Here is an 18248-nt window from a genome sequence, read left to right as displayed (position 1 = left end):
TGTCATCATTCAATTTTGTAAGCCAAGTTTGAATTTGAACTATTGATGTAAACAAGTATCTTAAACAATAATAATATGGAAATTAAATGCTATCTGTAAATGAAACATAACATGGAAGAAATATTCTTGAAGATGTGCTGGGTGCATTTGTTTTTATTCCAGACCTGCTCTAAAGTTTCTAGTAATTGTAAAACCATTGAGATTTTCCTTTGAAATGAGGCAAGTTTTCTTCCTCTCGTGATTTTAATAAGCTTATCAGCCTCTGATCAATAAGTCTCAAAAATTCATAGAATAAACCTCAATTTAGAATCTTTTTCAAGATTCTATAACAGACACCGGAGAACAAGCAGAGTTCCATCCCAGGTCTCGAGACCTGGGGCAGGAGGTTGTGAATTTCACCCATGAGCCTTCTTGGCTCTCTGGTGAGTGAGCACAGGGTGGTAAAATGGGATGGGTGAGAGGGAGGGAGGGAGGGAGAGAGACAGAGAGAGAGAGAGAGAGAGAGAGAGAGAGAGAGAGAGAGAGAAGAGAAGAGGAGAGGGAGAGGGAGAGGGAGAGGGAGAGGGAGAGGGAGGAGAGGGAGGAGAGGGAGAGGGAGGAGAAGGAGAGGGAGGAGAGGGAGAGGGAGGAGAGGGAGAGGGAGGAGAGGGAGAGGGAGGAGAGGGAGAGGGAGAGGGAGAGGGAGGGAGGGAGGGAGGGAGGGAGGGAGAGAGAGAGAGAGAGAGAGAGAGAGAGAGAGAGAGAGAGAGAGAGATTGATTCATGTGCTGGGGAGAGAGGCAGATCTGAAGAGGCGGAGGTAGTGAGGAACAGGCTGAGGCAGATGCCTTGTTTGCCACCCAGGGCCATGACAATGTTGGCCTGGGATGTTACCAAGGGCCATGACTTGGTCCATGATCCTGATGCAGCTGTGTTTGTGTTCATGTCCGTGGGTCCACCAAGGTCCCTGTGGACATTTGGAGTCTGGGCCACCTGTGACTAACTTGGTGTCCAAGGAATGTGCTCCCATAGGGGCCATGGCAATCTAGGATTCCTTCACCACCACCTGGGACGATGGTGATGTCCATCCTAGACTGCTGTCAGAGGCCATGTCTGGGTCCTTGGCCCTGCCACAACCATGGTCTGTGTTGATGTCTGTGGCCCCTGTTACCACCAAAAGCACTGAGGATAGGGCTGCACAGAGTTGGCTGCCCCTCACTGGCTGCAGCACTAGGGAGAACTGGCCCTGCCCTACACCAGCACCTAGTAAGTCCTGCATCTTCCCAGGGCAGCACAATAGAGCTGTCCCTGCTATCAGGGGTGCAGGTGAGCTGGCCCTGAATACTCAAGAGTGGGAGAGCTAGCCATACAGTCCATCATGCAGTAGCATGGGCCAGGGATAGATACACCCCCATGTTCCTTGCCTCTTGCCACCTCAGGGAAAAGCTGGTTCTGGAGAGCTGCCCCTGCCCCTCACTGACTGCATCACTCAAGAGTGGGCCCTGAGTGGATTCTGTTGTGGCCTGTGGCCTTGGTCTTGCTGAGATGCTTCAAAGCCTTATTAAGAATGTCTGGGTGCCGTGGGATGTTCTGTATGGCAAATGTGTTGCTAATTAGTCAATAAATAAAACACTGATTGGCCATTGGCTAGGCAGGAAGTGTAGGCGGGACAAGGAGGAGAATAAAGCTGGGAAGTGGAAGGCTGAGTCAGAGAGACACTGCCAGCCGCCATGATGAGAAACAGCATGTGAAGATGCCGGTAAGCCACGAGCCATGTGGCAAGGTATAGATTAATGGAAATGGATTAATTTAAGCTGTAAAAACAGTTAGCAAGAAGCCTGCCACGGCCATACAGTTTGTAACTAATATAAGTCTCTGTGTTTACTTGGTTGGGTCTGAGTGGCTGTGGGACTGGCAGGTGAGAGAGATTTGCCCTGACCATGGGCCAGGCAGGAAAACTCTAGCTACATCTGGGTCCCCATGAAACCCTGCTATACCCAGGTTTACCAGGAAATTTGGATGGGAATGGGGTTAATGAGCTACATAGTCTATAAAATCAGGAAGGCTGATAAAAGAAGTAAAGCTTTGAAAGGCTCCAGTCCTGCACCTGCCCATGGCCATCATTAACTGCTCCCTGAGTCCACTCATGATGAATCCTGTCGGCTAAACTTAAGCAAGCTGTGTTAGGTGGGAACATGGAACATCGCTGTGCACTTACCTAAGTACCATTTACAATGTGGCATTAATAAATGTATGTGGATCGCTTGGCTCAGCCTGGGAGGAGGGGACTGGACCTACCTGGACTGAGTTTACCAGGTTGATCTCAGTCCGCGGGAGAGGCTTTGCCCTGGAGGATGTGGGAATGGGGGGGTGGGCTGGGGGGAAGGTGAGGAGGGCCAGAGGGGAGAGAACAAGGGAATCCGTGGCTGATATGTAGAACTGAATTGTATTGCAAAATAAAAATAAAAATTAAAAAAATAAATAAATGTATGTGAGTAGCACGGAAAAAAAAAAAAAAAGAGTGGGCCCTGGGCCCTGTTCCTAGCCCTGGCAGCATAGTAGAGCTGATCCTGTTGAGTGAGGTGCAAGTAATCTGACACCATGAATGCACATGGGAGATCTGGCCCTATCCTTCATCTGCCATATGGTGGAGTGGGTGAGGAAGAGATGACCTCTCCCCCTCACACCCTTTGCCACCTGTGGCGGGTGGGAGAGCTGGCCTCTGGGTCATGAGAATGGGAGAATTGGCACTGCCCTCCACTGATGCAGCACTCAGGAGAGCAGGCCTGAGCAACACAACCCCAGCTGACCCTGCTGGCTGGGGTGCAGGTGAGCTGGGCCTGTGGGTGTGAGGGCTGCCCCTGCCCCCTCCCTCATACGTCCTGGGATGGCAAGGATAAGGGAAATGTGCTCTCTCCCCAACTCCTTGCCACCTGGGACAGGCAGGAGGGTCATGAGAATGGAAGAGCTGGTCCTTCCCCTCACCAGAGCAGCAGTTCAGAGAGCAGGTCCTGCACCTTGCCTGGGCAAAATAGTAGAGCTGGCCCTGGTGATGTGAGTGTGGGTGAACTGTTTGCTACATTGGGTGAGCTAGCAGAGGCAGTGCTGGAGAGCTCGCGTTGGTGGTAACAATGAGGAAAGCTGGCAGGCTGACCAACCCAGCTACCATGCAGGCCCAGAACCAGGGCTATGAGTTAGCTCACTCCAACACCCACCTCATCTATGAACTGCTGGAGCATGTGAAGGAGTCAGACCTGTAGATCCAAAACTACAAGATCTCTGTGACACAGGTAACGATAAGATATCCAAGAGGAGTCTGAGTGAGGGCGTAGTATCAAGGGTGTAGCAGAAGCCAAAGGCCTTGAACCAGACCAATGATTCATTCTAACAAACACTTACAAGTGAAGATGTATGGTCTAAAGAGTATAACGTGTGACTCACTAGTCCACACTACAGCTTTCAACCTGAGATTTTTTAGAATTTGTTTTTCTTGTTTGTTTTGCTTTTTATTTTTCTGCTTTTACTTTTAAATTTTGTTTTGTGGGGGAGGTTACAAGGGCAGAGGGCAGAAGCAAGGGGACAGGGAGATAAAAGGAATTGGGAAACATGGTGTGAAATTCACAAAGAATCAATAAAGGCAGTCAGGCACCATTATAACTCTTGGAAGCAGGGTCTTGCCCAGTGCTACGATGGACCAAACCCGCAACAAGGTCCACATGCGTCGCCAGGGACACAGACACTAATATGGTGAGTAAATGTATGGTATAGTATGATAGAGATGAGAAAGAATCAGAATGGTTCACGGCCTTTGAACAGAGGCATACCTGAGGAGATAAAAGTGGTGAGGAGTGGGCTGATGTGGGTGGCATCATTGCCACCCAGGGCCATGGTGCTGTCTGGGTCTGGGCTGCAGCTGGGACTCATGACTGGGTTCATGGCCCTGATGCAATATCAGTCTGTTTTGATGTCCATGGCTCCTGATACCACCAAAGGCTGAGAAGAAAGGACTGTATGGAGTTGGCTCCAACCCCTCACTGGCTACAACACTAGGGAGAAATGGTCCTGTCGCTTGGTGGCTGAAGTACTCAGAAGAGAGGGTCTACACCTCACCTGGGCAGCACAATAGAGCTAACCCTGTAGGCAGGGGCAAGGGTGAGCCAGCCCTAGGGCTGTTTGTAGAGGAAGAGAAAAGCTGCCACTCTGGCTGCTAAGCATCAAGTAGTTCATGGAGTCAGACAAAGGGTCAACTCTTACATCCTTCCTAGGATATAAGCACGTAAAGTGGCTAGGGTAACAGGTATTTTAATCATGGAGATACTAGGAACTTCATTTTATGATCCTTTTATAGTGTACTTTTTACAAAATATTAGTTTTTTATATGACTAGGTTTCTTCAAATAGCTAAAGCCTAATAAAGTTAGCAAGGCCATGAGTGGTTAGACACGTCTTTAAGTCAGTTTCTGTTAGTCTGAATAGACCATGGTAAACTTTCAAAACTCCATACTTATTCAAAATACCTGTTACCTTCTTAGTCTAAGAAAAAAATAAAATAACACAAAACATCTTAAAATACCTCTATTTTCTAAAAAAGAGTTGGATCCAAGTTACATACATGGTATGCTATTACAAATTAAGATAACTTATATCTAGATTTTTAATTAATAATCTCTTTTTCATAAGTTTTAAGTTGACTTTAGACTTTCTATTTCAGCAGTAAAACCAGTAACAGTCTGTAAAAGTTAAAAAATAATGTTGATGATCACACAAACTGCAAGGTGAGGTCCTGAATTACCATATTTCTTCAAAGAACAATCTATTGACCTTGGTTTAAATGATTTGGCCTTGGAAGACAGTGTGATACCCTATGATTTGGAATCCTGATTGCACACCTAGCACACTATTATCAGTAAAATTGCAGCTGTCTTAATTGCTTCTGGTGCCAGGGGTTACCTATCTCCAACTATCAGCAAGCAAGTGCAGCAGATGGTCGAATATATCGCCAACTAAAACGCAGAAGAACTGCTAAATTCTGCTTACTGGCATCAGCAATAAGTTATCTGGGTTGAAGGTGAATGTGTTTTGTTTTCTCATCAGCATTTAAACAGAAGGTGAACTGTGTTAGGTGAGAACCTTTGAAAGCCAAGTGTAAGTATCTAGTAACTACCAGATCCAAGTTTCTCTCTATGATAATATTATTACAAAGCTTTAACTCATTTACTTAAACAGAGAACATGCTAAAACCAGGCTGTTTCTGCATACAAAGATACTGTAATTTCATGTTTGCTTCTTTGTTGCAGGGTGAATATTCTCATGTAAACTTATTTGAGTCACTGAGACTAGCAGCTCTTTCCTACCTGCCAAACTGAAAAGATAAATGGGGGTGCGAAGAGAATCATGTTCACTCTAACTAGTAAGAAATAATGCATGATTTTATATAATTTATTTTTTCCTCATGTGTCACTTTTGATTCCCAGCTTCTCAGCCTCTTTATTTTAGCTTATGTTTAGCTTGAGTAAGCTTTGATAGAAGTCCTTCCTTTTTCTGTATCATGCTACATTTTCTCTGTTATTTCTCATACCTCTAACTCAGAGACCTTCTCTGTTGTTCTTATGTTACTCCCTGCTTTCCCATTTTCTTGTTGCCCCTCTCTTTACTTAATTATTAGTTCTCTAAGATCTAAAAATCTATGGGCTACAGTTTTGTGCAACTGTGTTATAGCAATTCTCTCTCTGAACCTTTTTGAGGGTATAATTAAGGTGCATGGTGTATTTTACTGCAGGTTAACACTAGGCTGGCTGTCAATCACTGTTTCTTTTACTTCAGTCAACTTGCCCTGTAAACAGAGGAGATAATAGGCCCCAGTGAAGATAACTAACCAAGAAGTCCCACAAAGAACAAGATAAACACAGGAAGTAAGAGTGGGGAAGAGTGAAAGGGAGGACACCTGCATCTCAACAAAACAGATAAAAACTATGAGGAAATACAGTATCACAACATGCTCCAAAGCTCACGATTCCCCAGCAACTAAAACCAAGGGTAACCAAAGACCAAATGCCAGGAAAATATTCCCTCTCTTCTGTCCTTTGCTTTTCCATATTTTCTACAGGAATATCTGGCAGCAAAAATTTTTATTGGGTTGTTTTCTTGATGTTCGAGTTTTTTTTCAGTTCTTTGTGTACTCCAGATACTAACCCCCTGTAAGATGGGTAATTGGTAAAACTTTTTCCACTGTGGAGGCTGATGTGTTGCTCAAATGATTGAGTTCTTTACTATACAGAAGCTTTTAGCTTCATGAGTTCTCATTTACTAATTGTTGGTCTTAGTGCCTGTGCTGACTGTCCTATTCAGAAAGTCCTTTCCAATGCTAATGAGTTCTATTTTTATTTCTATCAGATACAGGACATTTGGTCTTATGTTGAGTTCCTTGACCTATTTATAGTTGAATTTTGTGCAGGATAATAGATTTGGATCTATTTCATTCTTCTACATGCAGATAATTAGTTTGCTCAGCATCATTTGTTGAATGTTTTCTCTTCAGTGTGCAGAGTGAAAGACTGTCTTAGTTACTTCTCTCTATTGCTGTGAAAGACACTATGACCATGGCAACTCTTAAAAGAAAGCATTTAAATTTTTATATTGCTTACAGTTTCGTAGTGTAAATCCATGATCATCATGGCAGGAAGCAGATAGGCCTTGCACAGGAGCAGAAGATGAGAGATTTATATCCTGATCCTCTGGTAGCAGGGAGAGAGAGAGAGAGAGAGAGAGAGAGAGAGAGAGAGAGAGAGAGAGAGAGAGAGGCAGAGAGACAGAGACACAGAGAGAAAAAGAGACAGAGACAGAGAGAGACAGAGGCTTTTGAAATCTCAAAATCCACTTCCAGTGACACACCTCCTCTAACAAGGCTGTACTTCATGCAAGACCACATCTCCTAATCCTTCCCAAACAGTTACATTAATTGGGGGTCTTATTTAAACCAAACCATCCACAGAAACTGTGGAATGCTTATCCCTAAATAAGATGTATTTATCAAACTTCTCCCCTCAAGGCTTAGGGATCTATGCAGAAAAATTGGCTGAATGACTGTAAGAGCCAGAGATGATGGATGACTTCCAGGAAACAGTCTTCTAGATATAACAAGTCTGATACAGGTATACACCCACAGTGACTGTGACACAAGAATAAGACCTGCACAGGCTCAAAACAGACAAAGTCCCTGAGATGGGGAAGTGGACACAAAGTCCCATTGTTAACCTAGAAAATGTTTGCGACTGATACCTACTGGAAAAAAAAATTCTGTTTTCTCCAGTGTAATGGCACAATGGCACTGGGCTTGTCATTCACACTCCAAAGCAGGCTCCATGTCCAGGAATAGTTGGACAACACAAAATAGACTCTATGTCTTCTTTATGAGCTTTTTGTTCCATTTTGTTCCTACTGCATTTTTTTTCTGTTTATATGTTCTTGAACTTTTTGTTTGTTTGCTTAGAGAGTGAAGGTGGAGAGGGTCTAGGAGGAGTTGGTGGAGGGGAAAGAATATGGTCAAATATATCATACGCAAAAAATTTTAATGGGAATATCCTACTCAAAAGTAAAAAGATATTAGAAAACAATATTAAAAAAAACCCAAAGTAGTACAAAAAACAGTGATCCAGATAAGAGCAGAGATCAATTAAATAAAAAAATAGAAAAGTAATAGTCAAATAAAGGAAGTTTATAAAGGAAGATGATAGCTCCTTAAAAATAAAAGATAAACTTTTAACACACAGAAAACAGATGAGGAAGTTCCAGTAGCTAATATGAAACCAGAAGAATGCGTCTACAGCCACTGAAGAAACAGAAAGAGTAAAGAGAACGCTATGAACAACATAACGCCAGCAAATCTGAGCTCAAACCAGTTCCTCAAAAAATTACAATTACAAACATTTGTATGAAAAATGTTGCAAAAAATTTACAAAACTCAAACAGATCCTCAGAGGAGGTAATTATTAAGTATAGTTTGTAAAGGCAGTAAGAGATGGTTCAATGGTTAAGATACTTGTAGGGTGATTCTCAGCACACACACGATGGCTCACATGATAGAAGGGAGGATGGATTTGGGATGGGTTTAGGTGAGGGCAAATATAATTTAAATGTACTACATGAAATCCTCAAAGAATTAACACAAATATTTTAAATGTTATAAAACAGAACCAACAGTAATTCTGTACAACCTATCAAAAATATAGTCAAGGTGGCAAAACTTTAATATATGACCAATGCTTCTACCAACATTAACCAAAGAGGGGGGAAATGGGAATAATAAAATTATATATCAGGATCTTGCATGAAAATAGAGGTTAAAGAACTTCCACAAAATGCTGCATAGCAAATCCATCGTGTCTGTGTGTGTGTGTGTGTGTGTGTGTGTGTGTGTGTGTGTATAGTTTAATCAAGTGAGATTAATTATAGAAATAAAAGATGAATTAGTCTGTTAAAAAACTAATTAATGTAATCTGTCATATCAACAAAATAAAGCCAACATTATAGAAAATTCATTATTAGTCAGATAAACCATGCTAACTTATTAAAATTAAAATATCTGAAGTGATTTAGAAAGTTAATCAGTTTTATTTATAGACCTGACAAACTTTAAAATTATGACTTTTATGTTTTTCTAAAAAATTTAAGCTACTGTGAGGTGAACAGCATATAATTTTCATACAGTCCCTGACTATAGCATAAAATACATTGAATAGCTTATTGTCATTCTTAGCTTAATCCTCTGTGTAGCATAGGGAAAAACCAGAATATACATATTTAGATATAATTCTTATCAGAACTATACAGCACTAAGATTTGTACCAGGAAGATCTCTACATTACACAAAAATCATCAGTTATAGCAAACTTATGCTTGGGTATTAAGCTGAATTTTGAATGTCATTAGGAATGCTTGTTTTTGACAGTTATACTCTGCTTTAGACTTGCTGACTTTAAAATGATCTAAAGAATAGCTGGGCAGTAGTGGTGCATGTCTTTAATTCAAGCACTTGGGAGGTAGAGGCAGGCAGATCTCTGAGTTCAGGGCCAGCCTGTTCTACAGAGTGAGTTCCAGGACAGCCAGAGTTAAACAGAGAAACTCTGCTTTGAAAAACCACCACCACCCCTAAAAAGAATCATAGAACAATAACTTCAGTGTGTGTACATTTGTGTATATATATATATATATACATATCTTACATGTGTTCTGGTGTTCTCAGAGTTCAGAAGGTACAAAAACCTCTTGGAACTGGAGTTACAGGTATTTGTAAGCTGTTCTGTGTGGGTGCTGGGAACCCAACCTGGGCTTTCTACAAGGGCAGCAATTTCTCCTGATGAACGGCCATTTCTGATATCCATGGGGGGCCCACCTGCATCTGAAGAGAAACTGTGGAGGAAGAGTGGATGGGGGAAACTGGAAAGAGAGAGGGAGAGGAAACTTTGATTGGGATGTAAAAAGGGAGGAAATGAATAAATAAACAAAAATGAAAAAAATTTTATTTTTAGATGTTATTTTAAATTACATTAATAATTTATAATAATGTATCAGTATCTGCCAAAAGTTTTGCTAAAATATCTAGTAGTTTTTCATTGTGTGATAAACTTAATTTAAAAATATAGCTGTAATAGCAAAAACATATAGTCAGTGAAGGTACTTATGTATAACACTCAAAAGAAATACATGATAACATGTTGATGGGAATGTAAATTTGTACATTCACTGTGTAAATAAATATGGATGTTCTAAAATACATATAACTATCATATGATCCATTTATGTCACTCCCTGACACACACCCCAAAGACTCCATATTCTACTACATGCTCATACATGTTCATTGCTACTTTATTCACAATAGCCAAGATATAAAACAAGTGTGGAGTCCTTTAACATATGAATACATTAAAAAATATGCAAAGGACCAAGGAATCTACTATGAGATTGTTCCATGATACCTCAACAATATGGCTGTCTAAACAAGACCTGAACAAGGATGGAACCAATAGACATGCTAATGTGGAAGGAGGAACTATCACAGGGCTCTGCCTTTTGACAAAAAAACCACATCCAACTAAAAAATTTGAAAGGGAATAATTAGTTTTCTCCTGGGAGAAGCCCCTTAATTGATTATTCAGTACCAAATGGTTGGTCCTGAAAAGACTGCACAGGTTGTATTCATAATTTACACACACACACACACACACACACACACACACACACACACACACACACACACGTACACACAGACATCCCAATAGCAATTAAAGAAAATGAAGCAATGAATGTGAGAAGGAATGAGAGGGTAAACATGGGAGAAGTTGGAGGAAAGAAAAGAGAGGGGAAGGGAAATTATGTAATTATATTTAATTAAAACAATACAAGAATACAAATATTTCCAATAGCCAAAAAAATGTGGTACATATACAATGTAAAATTTCATTAAACTATACAGAACAATAAAATTAAACACTTTAGTAAAGTTATTAGAACTAGAGATCACTGAATGATGTAAAATAAATCAGAAATAGAAAGAGGGATGTTGCATATTTCTTCTCATAGGCAGAGTTTAGATTTAAATTTATGGCTGCATGAAAATATACACATAGGATATGGAAGTAGAAAGTGAAGTGTAAAAGGGGAGGAGGGATCCAAGGAGACGGGGAAGGTGAACTAGAGATGGACATATGTGCGACAACACAACAGGAGACTATTTGGAGGGAAGAGGCAGAATGGCTGTAGTGGAAGAGGAATGGGAGGACAGCAGGGAGGAGATGGACAAACTATAATGATACATGTATGAAAACAAAATGTCACAATTAAACCTCCTACTTCGTATGTTAACTAAAAATAATTTTTAAAATGAAATAGGTGACTTTTGATATTTGCTAATTGAAACAGTTTTATATTCAAATGCACAGTAATGTCTCTTAGAGTTCTACCAAGGAAATATTGACTCACCAAAATGTTCAATTAAATCACAAATGCTGAAGAGTGGAGTGGATGGATGTTTAAATTACATAAGGAGTAAGATTCTTTGAGGATAGGTAGTACTTTTAGGGTTATAGTGGTATATTCATCTTCATAAACTTTGCTCCTATCCACTACGTAGGTAAATATAATGAAAGTGGTAAGTACTCCCTGGATGTACAAAGCTCAGCTCTATCATGAGCTAGTCTATTTTAGAGCAACTGTGGATCAACTGTTCAAACCATAGGATATTACCTTAGTGAAAAACCGAAGTCCAAAAATATTTAAATTTTTAGTTGTTGAGTAGCATCATGAAAGTATTTTCAAGGAATAAATAATGTGCCTAAATTATCTCATATAGTCTGACCTTAAATCATAGATTCCCTTATGAAAGGATTCTCTGTGGGACCAACACTGTAGCACTCAGGCAAAAATAGATGCTGGCTGTAAAAGGAAGGCTCTGGATGGAGACATGAGATGAATTAAAAATCATACCAACCAGCCTCATATGAAATGAGAGAGGGAAGTACATAAGTCACATGACATTTCAAGGAGAGAATGGAAAGGCGTTTTCTGAGTGCGCTTAAAAGACAGTTTGTAAGTGATTCAATTGTTGGTTTACATGAAGGCAAATGGAGAATATTGGTCAATATTATCACCTAAAAATCACTTCTATCTAGAATCTCTCCAATATAATCTTATTTGTTGTTTGTGAAGGATAAGAACTAATAGGAAAAAATATCTTGTTGCATAATTTTATGTCAGTGAAACACTAGATAGCAGAAAAATCTTAAGGAGCTTGTTATACATTTACATCAAAGTGTATTTTATGCTCATTCAATTCAAATGAAGTGAACAAGTGGGAAATAAAGAGCTAGCAGGGAAAAGGTCAGTATGAAAAGGAGCACAGGGAATCCTGTGACCATAAGGATGCCACTTTGTCTAAGCATAGGAGAGCACAATTTTCCATCACATATTTGGATGGATATAAGAACCTGAATTCCTGTGGCATCAGATGATCATGAGCTAAAAGAATTTATGTACTTAAACCAGTAACATCTAAATAATTACTTAAAGTTAAGAAGAAAACTTATAAAATCCAATTTTTCATTTGCCAAGCACCTACTTATGGAGACACGCTGGGAAATTATGTGCTTATACAAGGGAGGTGCTGCCCCCTTCTGGAGAGGAGAATTCCACTGAAAAATTTTTAGTTCCTCTAACTCAGAGCTCTCCTACTGATCTTAGTCAGTAACTATACACATGTTGGTGGTAGATACTGGATGATATGTAGTTAGTAGAGGATTGATATATAAGCAGATAGATAATAGAATAATTTTATATTGAGAGTATCCAAGGATCAAAGACAAATAGTGATCAAATTAAAGCTAGAGCACATGAACAATTGGAATATGAGCTCCATAGATTGTCCCTAGTACCTGAATAGTGTCTATAATAAAGTGGATCCTCAAAACAATTACATCTTTAAAACTAACATAACACATTTTAGATGATGTAATGGATTTTTCTGTCAAAGAAATGTACAACCCATGTGTGGCATTATAATTATAATCTTTCTGTTTCTAAATGGTCTTTAAAGTCACAGTGTCTCCTCTTTTACATCATCCAGGTAACACTTAACTCTCAGCACTAAAATGTTCCTAGACACAGGTTTGTGCTCATCTTACAAACCATCTTCATTCTTTAGAATCCTTTATCTCTCCACTCTTCATTTGTATTAACCAAAAATACATTCCATTTTTCAAAACACAAAACCAATCTCTGTGTTTCTAAGATGTTTCTACCAGGGATCTATAGTCACAAGCCAGTTGTTCACTGACTTTCTATATTGCCTTATTTTCTTGGCATTGATGTAAACATAATGAGTCACCCAACTGAGCAAGTGCTGAGTTCATTAATTTGCAAAATTACAACAGCATTTTATATTCAAAATGAATTATCTCAGCTGGAAATTTTTAGTAGCACATGTAGATTACAATATTGGGTTGAACAAGGTTTATAACACCATGGAGAATACCAACAATTTCACCAATTACAAATAGCCATTGCTACGCATTAATCATCAAATTGTTCTGTAAAAATATTTAACTCTGAAGCATACCATCATATTCTCTGACACAGATATGTAGTAGATTGAAAAGTGCCTTCCAGATATCCATACGGTGCTAGTAAGAACTATGAATATGCTGATGTTTTCCACACATGATTTCTATAAAAGGATTTTCTGGTGTTATTAAGAATTGTGAAACAGAAAAAGATTATCTTAGATTGTCTGGGTGTGTGTAGGATGTTCACAAGGGGTCGTATAATGGAACCAGAGGATCAGAGCATAAAAAGGAAACCTTATTATAAAAGCTGAGGATGTTGTGAAGAACTCTAAATGTAGGGGAATTTTTTTAAATTTAGAAGGTACTTAATTTAACGAAAATAATTTATTGATTTTATTTTTATCTTTCAAAGCATATATTTATTATTCTCATTGTCTTAACTTACCCATACAAAAGTCTCCACAAGAATCATTTCTTTTACTTCACTGAAACTTCCAGTTAACTCATTGCTTTAGTTTTTCATTAGTCAGGAAGATCCGACCTGCAATTATGTTGTTTGCACATCAGGTTCCATCCTCTTCATTTTCCATTTGACTTGTTTGCTCATAATTTTTGTTAAGTGCCAGTAAAATTCAAATGTTGCATATGAGTTTAGTCACCTTCCTTGTCCTGCACACAGAGATGATCATTAATTAAGAAGTCAGCATTAGGTGATGGTGGCACATGCCTTTAATCCCAGCACTCAGGAGGCAGAGGTAGGTAGATCTCTGTGAATTAGAGGCCAGCCTGGTCTACAGAGTGAGTTTCAGGACAGGCAAAGCTACACAGAGAAACTCTGTCTCTAAAAAAGAAAAAAAAGTAATCAGATAACCAGACCAATGCACATTTGTAATATAATGAACCTCAAATTCATTGATGCCTTCCAATTCTATCATCTTTCTTATAAGTGTCATTGTACATATTACATTAATTAAGACATCTCTTGATTTCTGACCAATAGTTATAAAGTAAAACTGTATCTTCACTAGCATGTCTCACCATTTCAAAGGCCAATGTGCACATATTTACTTGCAGTTCTGTCCCTTGTGTGTCATCAGTACTTTTTTTCTTCTATGACTATATTTACTCCCTATATTGTTCAACATTCATGAAAGGAGAAAGAATGGGAGGAAGGAAAGAAGGAGACTCTCTTATTCACTGATTTTTAATAACTAAATTGAGTCATCTAAAGAGAAACAAATAAAACCAAGTCAGTCAGCCCTTTATGATTCCCACTGTGCATTACCTACATTTTGAATACTTTATTTTTACCAATAGATACTGGTCATTCTTGATGATGGTTTGTATTCCCTACCTCAACTAATGTCCTTTCACTTCTTGTTCAGTATATTTTTTTTTTTTGCCTAACAACCCTTTGTATTCAAATACTGAAATTCAGCTTCAGCCAATGAATATTCCCCCAAATTATAGTTCCTATGGGCACTGTGGTCATTTCTAGGGAATCTGGACTCCTTGATAAAGTCTTGGAGAGATTAGGGATACAAGAGACACACCTAAACATAATAAAGGCAATTTACAAAAAGCCAAATAGCTAACATCAAATTAAATGGAGAGAAACTCAAAGCAATTCCATTAAGATCAGGAGCAAGACAAGGCTGTCCACTCTCTCCATATCTATTAAATATAGTAATTGAAGTTCTAGCAGGGGCAATAAGACAATTGAAGGAGATATAAATTGGAAAGGAAGAAATCAAAGTATCACTATTTGCAGATGATATGATAGTATACATAAATGAACCTAAAATTCTATTAGGAAACTCCTATAGCTGATACGAAACCTTTACTGAAGTGGCTGGATACAAGATCAACCAAAAAAAAAAAAGTCAGTAGCCCTCCTATATATTAATGACAAATGGACCAAGAAAGAAACCAATGAAACCACACCCTACACAATAGCCACAAATAATATAAAATATCTTTGGGTAACTTTAACCAAGCAAGTGAAAGACTATGACAAAAAGTTCAAGTCTTTGAAGAAAGAAGTTGAAGAAGATATCAGAAGATAGAAAGATCTTTCTGATGGAAAGACTGAACACAGTCATGGATCAGTAGAATCAACATAGTAAAAAGTAGCCATCCTACCTAAAACAATCTACAGATTCAATGAAATCCCCATCAAAATTCCAGCACAATTCTTTACAAACCTTATAAGGACAATACCCAACTTCATATGGGAAAACAAACAAACATACAAAAAACTCAGGATAGCTAAATTAACGCTATACAATAAAAGAATATCTAGATCAGTATATATGATCTCAAGCTATTTTACAGAGTCACAGTAATTAAAAACTGCATGGTATTGACATAAAAACAGACAAGTTGATGAATGGAATTGAATCTAAGACCTAGACTTAAATCCACATACCTGTGGACACTTGAGTTTTGATTAAAAAAAATCCAGAAATACTGGACAAAAGACAGCATCTTCAAAAGGGGTCTAACTGGATGTCAGTATGTAGAAGAACACAAATAGATCTATGTGTTTCACCCTGTACAAAACTCAAGCCCAAGTGGATCAAAGACCTCAACATAAAATCAGATACATTGAACCTGATAGAAGAGAAAGTGGGGAATAGCCTTGTGTATTGTCACAGGAGAAAACTTCATGAGCAGAACACTGATAGTACAGGCACTAAGAACAACAATCAATAAATGAGACCTAATGAAACTGAAAATCTTCTTTAAGGCAAAGGACACCATCAATAGGACAAAAATGGCAGCCTATAGAATGGGAATATATTTTCACCAACTCCACATTTGATAGAAGGCTAATATCCAAAACATATAAAGAACTCAAGAAACTAGACATCAACAAACCAAATAATCCAATTAAAAACTGGGGTATAGATCTAAAAAGAGAATTCTCAACAGAGGAATCTCAAATAGCTGAGAAACATGTTAAGTTCAACATCATTAGCCACAAGGGAAATGCAAATGAAAAAGACACTAAGATTCCATCTTACACTTGTCAGAACGGCTAAAACCAAAAACACAAGTGACAGCTCATGCTGGTAAAGATGTGGAACAAGAGGAATACTCCTCCATTTCTGTGGGAGTGCAAACTAGTAGAGCCACTATGAAAATCAATATGGCAGTTCCTAAGAAAATCAAAACCCAACTATACCACTCTTGGGTACATACCCAAAAGACACTCCATTCTACTATAAAGGATATTTGCTTAGCTGTGTTCCTAGCAGCTTTATTCATAATAGCCAGAAACTGGAAAAAAACTAAATGTCCCTCAACTGAAGAATGAATAAAGAAACAGTGGTACATTTACACAATGGAGTATTATTCAGTTGTTAAAAATTATATCATGAAATTTGCTGGCAAATGGATGGGACTAGAAAAAAATCATCCTGAATGAGGTAACCCAGACCTAGAAAGACAAACATGGCATGTACTCACTTATAAGTGGACATTAGCTGTTAAATAAAGGACAGCCATACTACAATCTGCAGATCAAGAGAGGCTAAGTAAGAAGGTGGGCTCAATGGTGGGGGGGACACAGGGTTCTTCCTGGGAAGGGGAAATAAAATAGATTTTTGTGGGTGGACTTGGGGTGGGGGAATGGTGGGAACAGGAGAGATCAGGAGGGTGATGGGAGAGATGGAGGGAGAGAGAATAAGGATAGAAGATTGGACCTGGGGAGCATTTGGGGGAGATGCTGAAACATAGTGAAGTGGAAACTTCTGGAATCTATGAGAGTGATCTTAGCAAAGTTTCCTAGTAACAGAGGATAAGAAGCCTGAACTGACCATCTTCTGTAACCAGGCAATGCTCCTAGCAGTGGGACTGGGACATCAACACAGCCACAAAACCTTCAACCTACAATATGTCCTGCCTGCAAGACATGCTGGGAAAATGGTGGCACAGAACTTGTTCAATTATCTAACCCATGACCAGTTCAACTTGAGGCCCAAGCCAGAAAAGAGATCCTATGCCTGACACTGCATGGATGGCCAGGAACCAGAGGCAGGACAGCCCAGAGACCCAAGATAGAACCAAACATGACTGGCAAAAACAACGACAGCATAAACAAACAAAAAACAGAACAGAAAAGTCAATGTAATGATTCCTAATGATGTTCTGCTATACTCGTAGATTGCTGCCTAGCCCAATTGTCATCAGAGAGGCTTCATCCAGCAACTGATAGGAGCAGATGCAGAGACCTGTAGTCAAACACTAGGTGGAGCCAAGGAAACCCTGCAGAAGAGGAGGATGGATTGTAGGAGCCAGAGAGGTGAAGGACACCATGTGAACACGGCCCACAGAATCAACTAAGCAGGGCTCATAGGGGCTCACAGAAACTGACGTGACAAACATGGACCCTGTATGGGTCTGAGCTAGGTCCTCTGCATATACCTTAATGTTGTGTAGCTTGGTGTTCTTGTGGGACTCCCAACAGTGGGAGTGGAGGATATCTCTGACTCTTTTGTCTACTCTTGGGACATTTTTCCTCCTACTTGGTTGCCACTTCCAGCAGTGATATTAAGGTTTGTGCCCAGTTTTATTGTATCTTATTAGGTGGATATGTTTGGTGAATTACCTTGGAAAGTCTGCTCATTTCTTGTTGTTATTTGTTTGTTTGTTTGATGGGAACAGGAAGAGTTGATTTGGGGGAGAGGGGAGGTGGGGGCAGGGACTAGGAGGAGTGGAGGGAGGGGAAACTGAGGTCAGGATGTAAGGTATGAGAGAAAAATAAAGATTAAAAAAAGAACTGACAAAAAAAGAGAAAATATTTTTAAAAATGTTTAGGAAGATACAGGAACCAAACTGAGAAAGGGAAGGTAACAATGTAGGGAGGAGATGAGATCTAGTTGGACTCATTATCTTCAATTTCTGAAGTTGGATTTGGTATTGGTTTTTATTTTACTTCAGTACAGTTGTTTTGAAACAACCATATTATTTGAGGTTTTTCATTAAGAAAAATCCTCAATATCAGGACTTGTTTTTTAAAAAAATAGAATAAAAGACTAGGGATGTAGCTCAGTTGGTAGACTTCTGCTAGCATACACTGTAGATGGAAGTTTTCCTGTGTCCTGCCTGCCCAGTCCATAGCCATTCAGTCCCAAGTAAACATACAGAGGTTTATATTAATTAAAAACTGCATGGCGCCTAGCTTGCCCCTGACCCCATCCCTGGGCACC

The sequence above is a fragment of the Peromyscus eremicus genome, chromosome 13 (genome assembly GCF_949786415.1).
Source record: "Peromyscus eremicus chromosome 13, PerEre_H2_v1, whole genome shotgun sequence".
NCBI lineage: Eukaryota > Metazoa > Chordata > Mammalia > Rodentia > Cricetidae > Peromyscus > Peromyscus eremicus.
The sequence above is the reverse complement of the archived record's forward strand: the minus strand, read 5'-3'. Positions refer to the sequence as shown.